Source organism: Oxyura jamaicensis, chromosome 2, assembly GCF_011077185.1.
Source record: "Oxyura jamaicensis isolate SHBP4307 breed ruddy duck chromosome 2, BPBGC_Ojam_1.0, whole genome shotgun sequence".
NCBI lineage: Eukaryota > Metazoa > Chordata > Aves > Anseriformes > Anatidae > Oxyura > Oxyura jamaicensis.
The window spans coordinates 40,229,277-40,241,162 of record NC_048894.1 but is presented as its reverse complement, the minus strand read 5'-3'; positions in this window follow the sequence as shown (position 1 = coordinate 40,241,162).

Sequence of the window (11,886 nt, the reverse complement as noted above, 5' to 3'; positions counted from 1 at the left end):
TCCAAGCTGCTGGCGTGGGAGGAGTAGGGCACAGAGCAAAGTGTCGTGTTGTCACTAACCTGTTCATGTTTCTCTCCTGCATTGCTTTCATCGCCTATCTCATATCTTATCTCCTCTCCTCCCTCGGGCACCCAGCCGATGACTTTCACTTCCCTGCTCTTTACATCAGCCAAACGTAACTCACTGTGGAGAACTGACTCGATTTACGTCTCACCAATTAGGGATGCTAAGGGAACGCCCTTTCGTTCTTTGTTCCCAGTCTAGATGGGGCTGCTGTGACATGAGCGGTAGGCTCCCTGACTCCTCACGCCTTCCATACCTCAGTCAGCTGCTACCTGTGGAGACCTCCTCGTTCAGATGTCCTATCTTCCCTCATACTCCTTTGCAGTATTGATTTCTCCTCCCCTTCTTGCCCCCATCACAAGAGGAGCGAGACCTAGGCCTGGGCCCAGGTGGTTTCTTGGCCTGTCCCAAACGCCATTGCTTCGCCGTGACTTCGTGGGCCGGCTGCCTGTTCATGCCCACGGTGCCCTTCCAAGCATGGTGCCAAGCTCCCTGCCCTTCCCCTATGCCAGGCTTCATGTCCTGAGGGCTTCTTCCCACTGCTGCCCGTGGGAGTGGGACCTGCCTTCAAAGGCAGAGGCTCCATCCAAACAGCATGGGGGAAGGCAATGAAGCCGCGCTGCTCTCCCTTAAATTACATCCCTCAAAGCACTTTGCTTCAGGCAGATGAGTGTGGAAGTGGTGCCAAGGCCCCAGGTCGGGTTGTGCTGGAATGTGGTGGGCAGTGGTGGGCTGCTTGGGCCCAGCTCTGGCAAAGGGACTGGGTGGCTGTGTGACAGCTGTTTGCTGGAGGTGAGGAGGTAACTCAGCTCCCGCAGACAATGTGCTGGCTGTGATCTTCTCAGGCTTCGCTGTTTGTACTGCTGGGGAAGGCTGTGTTTTTCCAAAAGTGGTGTGAGGCCTGTGGAGAGAAGCAGAAGCCCACCAGCTGTGTGTATTTGCTTTGATGTATGTACATCACCGCAGAGAAGGCAACAAAAGATGGTCGGTTCTCACCCCCAAGCACTGGGTGCTCCCAGAATGAGTGTGTCCAGAGCAGTGTGAGCCACCCCGTGCATCCCGGGCCTCTTGCTCAATGCACAGCTGCACCTTGTTCTTCCTGGTGGCAGCAATGGGTGAGGGTGTTCTCCCCTGAAAACTGAGCCACATCTCGAGGGTTTTCCCATTGAGGCCATACGAGTCTAACATTAAACACCTGTGTATTACACTTGTGGTTATGTGTACTGTGGTATGTTCACAGTAAGATATACCACCTTTGAAATAAGTAAATGGTAAGTATGAAAGTCCCTCCACTGCATTCATCCTATTGCACCACTTCTTTACAGTTTACCAGGTCAAGACTCCTTTCCAGACGGGATCACAGAGCATCTTTGTCTCCTCTCTTGTGCCTGTTCCTCAGGGAAACAGTAGCCCTGCAGGTACTGAGTCAGGCTGCCTCAGTAGGCACAAAGAAAGATGTGCCAGAAAACGGATTACCAGTTTCCTGTGTCAAGAAGCAGAAAACGCCTCTTTGAATCATCTATGAGAGATTTGAGACTTCTAAGGTCAAGCAATGCTGAAAGACTCATGGGATGCCTGAGTCAGAGGTCCCAAAGGGAAACAAAAGGCTCGTGGATCACCCTGATCTTGGGGTTCTTTGGAAAATCACAGACCCGTAAAGGTGATACAAGTTCACCTGCTGTACAGAACCAGGATGGCCTTTTACAGTGAAATTGAGACAGCATATAGTGTGTTTTGTTTTGAAAATGCAGTTTAAAAAACAGAGAGGGACTTAAGCAAAAGCCACAAATGAGTCATTTCCCAAATGCCAGTGGAATTTGAATTTGCAAGAGGCAGTGTGAGTGGATGTGGCAGAACGCATAGCTTAGAGTGGTGTCATTCTGTGCAGAAATTTCTATTTGCAAGAAGTAAAAATCAGTTTTGAAAAATCCACAGAAAAGCAGTGTAAAAAGGGAAAAAGGTATGTATGATCCATGTAGCTGCAAGTTCTTTGATATCTCCCTGCTCAGAGGTAGCAGCAAAAAGGGGAAGAAGTTGTCTTTGCTGGAATAACTATGCAGGCAGCAAGCTTCACTGGTTAATGCAGTGTTAACATAGAAATGAGAGATTGTGCGTACATAAATGTGTGTCAAAAGTTGCAGAAGGAGTTGTCTAAGGCTGAAAATACATCCGAATTGGAATCTGAGAGACAGACTCTCCACTCTAAGGAGCAGGAGAACATGAAAATAAAAATGAAAAAAGGAGCCCAAGACCTGGATAAACTACACCAATACAGCAATATCTGAGGCTGCGACAAGTCCTGGCAAGAAGATAAAGATCTGAAAAAATGGAGACTGATGAAAGAAAGGAAGAGGAAACAGCACTCATAGGAGAACACAAAGATCAGACAAAATGCGTGCCCGGGGGTGAGCAATTCAACACGCACAGGGACTTCACGTGGTCCAAGCAACCCATTTGCTCAGGATGGAAACACGCATGCTGGCTGTAGGCTATCACTCTGTCTCTGCAGAACTGGGGAAGCAGAAAGGGTAAGGTAAGCTAGGCTTGCCCCTTGGATCAGTGAGGTGCAAGAGAGCAGCTGTGAGAAGCACAGGTGACGGGCCTTGCAGCTGTCAGGGAGCGTGGCTGTGAGCATGCGTTGCATCAGGGCCGTGTTACCAGGGGCCTGTGGTGAGCAGCGGTGCCAGAACTGCTGGGAAGGGAGGGAGAGAGGCTGAAGGGGCCAAGCTCCCCTCCTGGTGTTGTGCCACCACTTCATTACAGGTGAGCCTGGGTAGGCTCCTTAAAGCAAAAGGTGGGGAAAGATTGCTGGGTGTCAGCGGGCAGATCTTGTGCACCCTGAAGTCAGAGCTGTAGGTGAAGGCACGAGGTGAGACCCAGGCTGCGGTCATGGTGAAGTTGTTTCTTTTTCCTGTGGTGTGCAGGAGTGATCACAGATCCTGCCACTTGCACTAACTACAGAACAAAGTCTTCTGTGGCTGTGATGCAGAAATGTATCCCATCACTGGAAAGCAGCACGCTTCGACCAAGCCCAGGGAAGTTTGTGTTGCCAGGGGTTCCCTTTACTTCTGGCCTGGCTGGTAATGGGAATAACCATCCTTTCAGAAACCCCAAGGAGGCTGACAGACACCCAGTGTCTCCCCCTTCCTTTCTCTCCCCCTGCCTACAGCAGGGAATGGCTTTGGCTTGGGGCTCTCCTCCTCCATTCCCTTGGTCCCCTCTAGCTTAGGACAAGGGATTCCTGGGGGCAGCCACTAATGCCAGAGGGTTTGCTATGTCTCCCTGTCTCTCAGTGGAGCTCTCCTGTCCTCTGGCCACCCATTCCTGCTGACCACAAACCAAAACCTGCTGCTTTCTTCACGCTTTCCCTTTGAGACCCATTTGCAGGTGGCTGTAGGTGGAGGTACTGGCTGACCTAGTACTGGCCCAGGTTGGTTGCCTGCCCCTCAGATGAGCCCTGCCCTGTGCACAGCCATGAGGCCAGCTCTCAGACCAAGTCTCCTGGCAGGGAGCAGAGGGTTTGCACCTCATGGGTGCTAACCTCAAGCTGAGCGGGGCTGTGCAGGACCTGAACCCCAACACCCCCTTCTGACAAGAAAGACTGTGCCAGAAATGGCAGCCTGCAGAGCAGAGGGGGATTTGTCTCATCTGTCACTCCCCGGTGGGCACCAAAAGGGCACTTCGGATGGAGGGCAAGAAGCGAGGCGACATGACTTCAGCTGGCACTCGAGTTGTGTATATTGTGTGTGTAAAGTGGGGTTAAACAGCCCTGCCCTGGTCACACACAGCAGGAGGGACCTCTGCTAACCACGAGGGAATGAGCTGCCCTGGCTGAGCTCCAGGAGCCTGGTTTCAGGCACCGCAGTGGCTGATGGTGTGCTGCAGGCTCCTGCTAAGACTGCCAAGTGTCATTTTCTTGTCTCCATTGTGCCCAAGCTGTGTCCTAAATGTAAAAGTTGGCAGTGGAAGTGCCAGTCACTGCTCTGTAGTGGCACTTGAGGCAAGTGGGAAGAGGCCCGTGCTCCCCAGAAGGTGTTTGTGAGCAACCTCCCTATGGTCAGACCCAGAGGCACAGGGGGCCAGTGCTGTCACTTCACTGCAAAGTGTTAAATCCTTAACCACACTCTGAATGACTTTGGTAGCCCCAGTTGAAGCCTGGTGTGTTGCTTTTTTCCCACACCTCTGGGCATTTCCTCCATGTGAACCACATCTCCCTCACCAAACTCCCTTTGGCCAGGAGGCTATGCATCGCTATCACACTGCTGAGATCTTTAAGGTACCAAAAGCACCTTCACTCTTCTGCTTGTGCTCACACAGGTGCACCCTGACCCCAGGGCACGGCTGGTACCTGGCTCATCAGCTGGAGCCCTGGTGAAAGCCATGGTTACTCCCAAAGTCAGCGTGGGGACTGCCTGTAGCAAGGGAGGACCAGCACATAAGTGGCCAGGCTGGGCCTGCCTCGAGCACTGTTTGGCTGTGCTGTGCTGGTGGGTAAGGAAGGGGCCATTTGCTCCATATATTCCTTGGAGAGATGGAAATGTGAGGCACACAGCAGAGGCCGAGCCCCTTGGAGGGGGTTGCTGGATGACAGTGAAGCTACTGCAATGCCCAGAAGCTTTTACCTTCTCCTGGCAGACGGAGGGTGGCTCTGAACTAGCATGGCCCCAGCAGTGCAGTGCTGACTCAGGATAAACCAAGGCTCTGGCTCATTCGTGGCTTTGCTGTGGGTCTAAGAAAAGCCAGGGCATGCCTTGCTGTGGGAAAGAAATGCCAACCACAAGCTGCTTGGCCAAAGAGAGAGCAGAGGGACGCAGCGGGCAGCTCATGAGTGTTGTGCTGTTCCTTGCCAAGAAGCTGTGCTGGCTCCTTGCTCCCAGCCAGGCGTGAGGGCTGAAATACCAGGCTTCAGAAGGAGGAGCTCAACAGAGGTGGCCCAGCTGTCCCTGCTGGAGGTGCAGGAAGAGGGAAGGCCACCAGCTCCAAGGATGACAGAAAATATATTTACACCCTCTTGCTAGATATCTGAGGCAGAGACAACCACAAACATCTGCCTGCAGGAAATGGGCGGTCACAACAGAGACACATCTGCTGGCTCGGAATCCTGTTCCTAAAGTTGAGGTGCAAAGTACTCTTTGTCAGCAGTCTGCAGTATTAAAATGGGTGTTTGGTTGTTATAAAAAACCTGCATCCGCTTGTCTGTGCTCCTCAGAAGTATCGTGTCACCAGCATTTGCAAGGTGGCAGTGTTGTTTCCAAGGCCCCCAGAGGGAATGTCGGAGTCTAAATGTAGAAGCCGTTCTGGCAAAGGCTGAGGGGTCTGAGCTCCCTGCAGACTTTCTGCACAACAGCTCTGCATTGAGCACAGGGCTAAAAACCCAAATGGGACTGATCCATCACCCCAAAAGCATATGCTGCAGGTTAGTTGAGGATTCTTCTGATTGACTTTTGAATATAAGTTCTTCTGGGGCTGGCTGCTCTTTTCAGGTGCCACGGACCTCTCTGGGTCCTGGGCTGCCCTGCCGTGAGAGCAAGCAAACCCTGGGCTGGGAACGTACACGTGAAGTCACCACAAGAAGTCACCACATGTCTTGGGCAGCAGCTGGAGGGCCAGGGGCCTTTAGAGGTGCCCTGCAGCAGGGCACAGGGGTTTGGCTGCTGAGCTGGGCTCAGAGTGGAAAGGGCACACGGAGACCACTGGGGCTACTGGCATGGGATTCCTCTCAATCGCATTTGTATTTAAAGTTTAGAAAAGGAAATTAAGTCATCATCCAACATTAATTATACCTTGTCACATTTCTAGCTTTGCTGATCTGATTTGCCTCTAGCCTTGGCTTCAGACAGTTGACTGCACCTACACACTCCATTTTTCCCACACATGTTTTTTCCTGAACTGGGGCTGATGACAGTCAGTGTTTCAACTCCAAAACAAAGCTAACAATCTCTCCTTTTTTTTTTTTTTTTTTTTTTTTTTTTTTTTTTTTTTTTCCTTAATGGTGGGAAAGAAGGCAGTCATGAGGATCTCAGGAAGCATGAAGACAGGACCAGTATCTAGGACAGGGCAAGCAGCTGGATAAATAAGCCAGGTTTCAGAGTCACTTCCACTACAAGCTACAAGGCTGCACTTCTACCCCTCCCCAGTAATATTTTCATTTTTATCAATTAAGTAAAGGGTGTTTTTTTTTTGCTTTCTCTGGACTTCAGAAGTGACTCAGAAGATGCCTGACTTCCACTGGTGAGCCCCTCTCATCTGCTGGCGTGTTGCGGTGTGCCTTCTGCAGATGAAGCCCTCTCCTCCTGCTTGGTGTACATTTTAAACATGGAGGTTGCTCAGTTGAAGAGAACGCTTGTCTGCACCAACCGCTTGGCCATCACCCCTACATCTTTTACATACGCACTCCCTGGCTCCTGGGCATTTTCTTTTTTAGCAAGCAGCAGTAACTCCTGCCTGTGGATCAAAGTCAGGTGCCAAGACATGTAAGAGCAAGGGCTCTTCTGGATGTGTGCTAGAGCTCTCTACAGGATGTCTTCACTCTAAAAGTACTACGCTGCAAAAATATATATATATGTTCTTGGTGAGAGGGAGCATGGTGAAATTTTTCCTATTGCAAAAGTTAATAACCAGTTAGGAAAACCTTGCTCTTCTCTGCTGTTGCAGGCTGTGGGATGGCTCAGGACTGCATTATTCTTGGACCAGCTTTGAAGTAGTCTAGCACTGAATGCAAGAGCATATTCTGCACTTTAATTTGTGTGGCCCTAATTTTAGAAGTTGATGTCATGTTATTGTACTGAGCAATCTGCTTGTCGCTTTCCCTCTGAGCTTCCTTCATGTCCCTGAAATGGTTACTGAGTGCTTTGTACTGAATTTTCCCACTTTTCCCCTGTCATTTCAGGCCCTCTGGAGGTAGGGTGCCAGGAGTAATTTTTGTATAATGCAAAGTAACTGATGACTAATAACAAGAGCCAAGACTTGAAACTGTTTTCATAATTCCCCTTCTTGAAAGGAGAAGTTGAAAAATATATCTCCATTTCCCTCCTCTGTGTATGTATATGTGCAAAATGCCTCATATAATATGGAAATATATCACACAGACACACACAGAATTTCTAGGTTGGAAGAGACCTCAAGATCATCGAGTCCAACCTCTAACCTAACACTAACAGTCCCCACTAAACCATATCCCTAAGCTCTACATCTAAACATCTTTTGAAGACTTCCAGGGATGGTGACTCCACCACCTCCCTGGGCAGCCTGTTCCAATGCCTCACAACCCTTTCAGTAAAGAAGCTCTTCCTAACATCTAACCTAAAACTCCCCTGGCACAACTTTAGCCCATTCCCCCTCGTCCTGTCACCAGGCACGTGGGAGAACAGACCAACCCCCACCTCTCTACAGCCTCCTTTAAGGTATCTGTAGAGAGCAATAAGGTCGCCCCTGAGCCTCCTCTTCTCCAGGCTGAATAAGCCCAGCTCCCTCAGCCGCTCCTCGTAGGACTTGTTCTCCAGGCCCCTCACCAGCTTCGTCGCCCTTCTTTGGACCCGCTCAAGCACCTCGATGTCCTTCTTGTAGCGAGGGGCCCAAAACTGAACACAGTACTCGAGGTACGGCCTCACCAGAGCCGAGTACAGGGGGACGATCACCTCCCTAGCCCTGCTGGTCACACTATTTCTGATACAAGCCAGGATGCCGTTGGCCTTCTTGGCCACCTGAGCACACTGCTGGCTCATATTCAGCCGACTGTCCACTATCACTCCCAGGTCCTTCTCTGCCTGGCAGCTCTCCAACCACTCATCTCCCAGCCTGTAGCTCTGCTTGGGGTTATTACGCCCCAGGTGCAGGACCCGGCACTTGGCCTTGTTGAACTTCATGCAGTTGACTCCAGCCCATCGGTGCAGCCTATCCAGATCCTCCTGCAGAGCCTTCCTACCCTCGAGCAGATCGACACTCGCACCTAACTTGGTGTCATCTGCAAACTTACTGAGGTTGCACTCAATGCCCTCGTCCAGATCATTGATGAAGATGTTAAAGAGGACTGGCCCCAGCACCGAGCCCTGGGGGACGCCACTAGTGACTGGCCTCCAACTGGATTTGACTCCATTTACCACAACTCTCTGGGCCCGGCTATCCAGCCAGTTTCTAACCCAACGAAGCGTGCGCCAGTCCAAGCCAAGAGCAGCCAGTTTCTTGAGGAGAATGCTGTGGGAGACGGTGTCAAAAGCCTTGCTGAAGTCAAGGTAGACCACATCCACAGCCTTTCCCTCGTCCACCCAGCGCGACACTTTGTCATAGAAGGAGATCAGGTTCGTCAAGCAGGACCTGCCTTCCATAAACCCATGCTGACTGGGCCTGATCGCCTGCTTGCCCTTCAAGTGCCGCATGATGACTCCCAAGAGAATCTGCTCCATGAGCTTCCCTGGTACTGAGGTCAAACTGACAGGCCTGTAGTTCCCCGGGTCAGCCCTCCGGCCCTTCTTGTAGATGGGTGTCACATTCGCTAGCCGCCAGTCAGCTGGGACCTCCCCCGATAGCCAGGACTGCTGATAAATGATGGATAGTGGCTTGGCCAGCTCCTCTGCCAGTTCTCTCAGTACCCTTGGGTGGATCCCATCCGGCCCCATCGACTTGTGCACATCCAAGTGCCGTAGCAGGTCACCAACCAGTTCTTCGTGGATGGTGAGGGCCACATCCTGCTCCCCATCCCCTTCCACCAGCTCAGGGTACTGGGAATCCAGAGAACAACCGGTATTGCCGCTAAAGACTGAGGGAAAGAAGGCATTGAGCACCTCCGCCTTTTCCTCATCTCTTGTAACTAAGTTTCCCCCTGCATCCAGTAAAGGATGGAGATTCTCCTTTGTCCTCCTTTTCGTGTTGATGTATTTATAAAAGCGTTTTTTGTTATCTTTAACGGCAGTAGCCAGATTGAGCTCCAGATGAGCTTTGGCCTTCCTAATTTTGTCCCTGCACAGCCTCGCTACATCCTTATAGTCCTCCCTAGTGGCCTGCCCACTTTTCCAAAGATTATAAACCCTCTTTTTTCTCCTAAGCTCAAGCCACAGTTCTCTGTTCAGCCAGGCTGGTCTTCTTCCCCGCTGGCTCATCTTTGGGCACATGGGAACAGACCGCTCCTGCGCCATTAGGATTTGCCTCTTGAAGAGCGCCCAGCCTTCCTGGACCCCTCTGCCCTTCCGAACCGCCTCCCAAGGGACTCTACCAACCAGTGTCCTGAGCAGCCCAAAGTCAGCTCTCCGAAAGTCCAGTACAGTGGTTTTACTGGTTCCCTTCCTGGCCTCGCCAAGAATAGTGAACTCCACCATTTCGTGGTCACTCTGCCCAAGACAGCTCCCGACAATCACATCCTCCACCAGTCCTTCTCTGTTTGTGAAGAGAAGGTCTAGTGGGGCACCACCCCTGGTAGGCTCACTAATCAGCTGCGTCAGGAAGCTATCTTCCACTTTCTCCAGAAACCTCCTAGACTGCTTTCTCTGGGCTGTGTTGTGCTTCCAGGATATGTCAGGGAAGTTGAAGTCCCCCACGAGTACAAGCGCTGAAGATTTCGCAACTTCTGTCAGCTGCCTGTAGAACTCCTCATCCGTCTCCTCATCCTGGTTCGGCGGTCTGTAACAGACCCCGACCAGGACGCTAGCCTTGTTGTCCCTGCCGATCCTAACCCAAAGGGACTCGATCTTGTCATTCCTAGCCTCGAGTTCTACAACATCGAAAGACTCTCTAATATAGAGAGCCACACCGCCACCCCTTCTGTGCTGTCTGTCCCTTCTGAAGAGCCTATAGCCAGGCATCGCAGCACTCCAGTCATGAGACTGGTCCCACCATGTTTCCGTGATGGCAACCAAGTCGTAGCCTGCCCGCTGCACGATGGCTTCCAGCTCCTCCTGTTTGTTACCCATGCTGCGTGCATTGGTGTAGATGCACTTCAGCTGGGCCATTACCTTATTCCCCGGCCTTGCTATTGTTCCCCCTGGCACAGCTCCAACAATCCTTGCTTCACCCCCATCCCCCTTCTTACCTAGTTTAAAGCCCTATCAATGAGCCCCGCCAGCTCCTGGCCAAGGATCCTTTTTCCCCTAAAGGATAGGGACCCGTCTACGGCCATCAGACCAGGTGCTGAATAAACTGCCCCATGGTCGAAAAACCCAAGATCTCTGCGTTGGCACCAGCCCCGGAGCCACGTGTTCAACAGGTGGGCTTTCCTGGTCCTCTCCGTACCCCTCCCTGTCACCGTAGGGATGGACGAAAGCACTACCTGCACTCCCGCTCCGTCCACTAACCGTCCCAGCCCCCTAAAGTCTCTTTTGATTGCCTTCAGGCTTCTGTCTTCAATGTTGTCACTGCCCGCCTGGACTATCAGAAGAGGATAATAATCAGAGGGGCGTACCAGGTTGGGAAGCTTCCTGGCAACGTCCCTGACCCTGGCCCCAGGGAGGCAGCAGACTTCCCTACGGGTAGGGTCAGGCCGACAAATAGGGCCCTCTGTTCCCCTAAGGATAGAGTCTCCCACAACAATCACCCTTCTTTCTTTCTTGATGGAGGCAGTCCTGAGGCGTGGAGTCGACCTCCTCGCCCTAGGCATCCTCCTGGGAACACTTTCTACCTCTTCCTCAGTTGCTGTTGATCTCTCAGTCTCCAGGGCCCCAAACCTGTTCCTGCTCCTTCGGCTTCTGCATTGGAGAATCTGCATTTTTATATTTTTAAGTACAATTACAATAACTTTCTGATGAAAACTACAGCCTGCAACAAGTAAGCACAGAGGTAAGTGATGGCTGAAGGTTCTTCCAGTTTGAAGACATGACAAGAGATGACCTACCTGCTGCTGATGGCATTGGCTCTGTCCTAAAAGCTGTTCAGAAATGAGTGGCTGTGGAAAAATATCTTACTTGCCCGTAAGAGTCAACCAGCATCACAATTTATTTCAGTAGGGGTCTTTCTGAGTGAACCATCATCTCTTTTTTTCCTGAAGTGGGCTTAAAAGTATTGAGAAGTGGTGTCTATCAGTTGATATACAAAGTCTGGCCTTTTTCACTGGTTGTGCAGGGACAGGGAAAGGTTCAGTGGCCAGGCCCCGCACAGCCTCTGCCCAGGAGCTGGGCTCACCCACGGCAGCAGGGATTTGCAAAGCTGGGCCAGCTGAACGGGTGTGTGTGCCTGTGTGAGGCCAGGTCTGCGCCACGCAGGCAGCATGTACAGGCTTGTGTTTCACCTTGCTGCTCTGTTCCAGCCCCTGGGCCACTCTCCCTGCTTCAGCAGTGTCCCGCTGCCGACACCAAGGCAGGAGGATGCTCGCAGTGCCTGCAAGGACAGGAGTCTGGCCCTGACATGGTATGTCAGAGGTGGTACTTCCTATATTGAGTAAAAGACAATGAGGAGAAATAGGCAGTTTGATATATAAACGTGCTCAAATAGAGTGAATTTGCAAGCATATACAGCAGTCCCTCTTAAGAAAGAGTTACAGAAGGCTGAAAATAACCCCTGCTGGAAAAGCAAAGGGAACCGCAGCTCTGGGAGACTGCCTGTGGTCCCTGCTGGTGCTTCCCGATGGAGGAGCCTTTCCCTGTCTCCGTGTGCCTATTCACAACACAGATGTGAGATACACAGCTGGCAAGTGGGCTGAGCTTGTCCCTTTGAGCAGTGTAGGCACTAAGGAGCTCAGGTCGCTTTGGATCTTCATTTGTGACTGCACATTGGGCTGCTTGGGACACAATGTATAAAACTGGGTTATGTAGAAAGCTGCCCTTCCAACCAAATTGGATATTTTGTAAAAAGATGTGGGGAAAAAAAAAAAAAAAAAAAAAAAAAAAAAAAAAAAAAAAA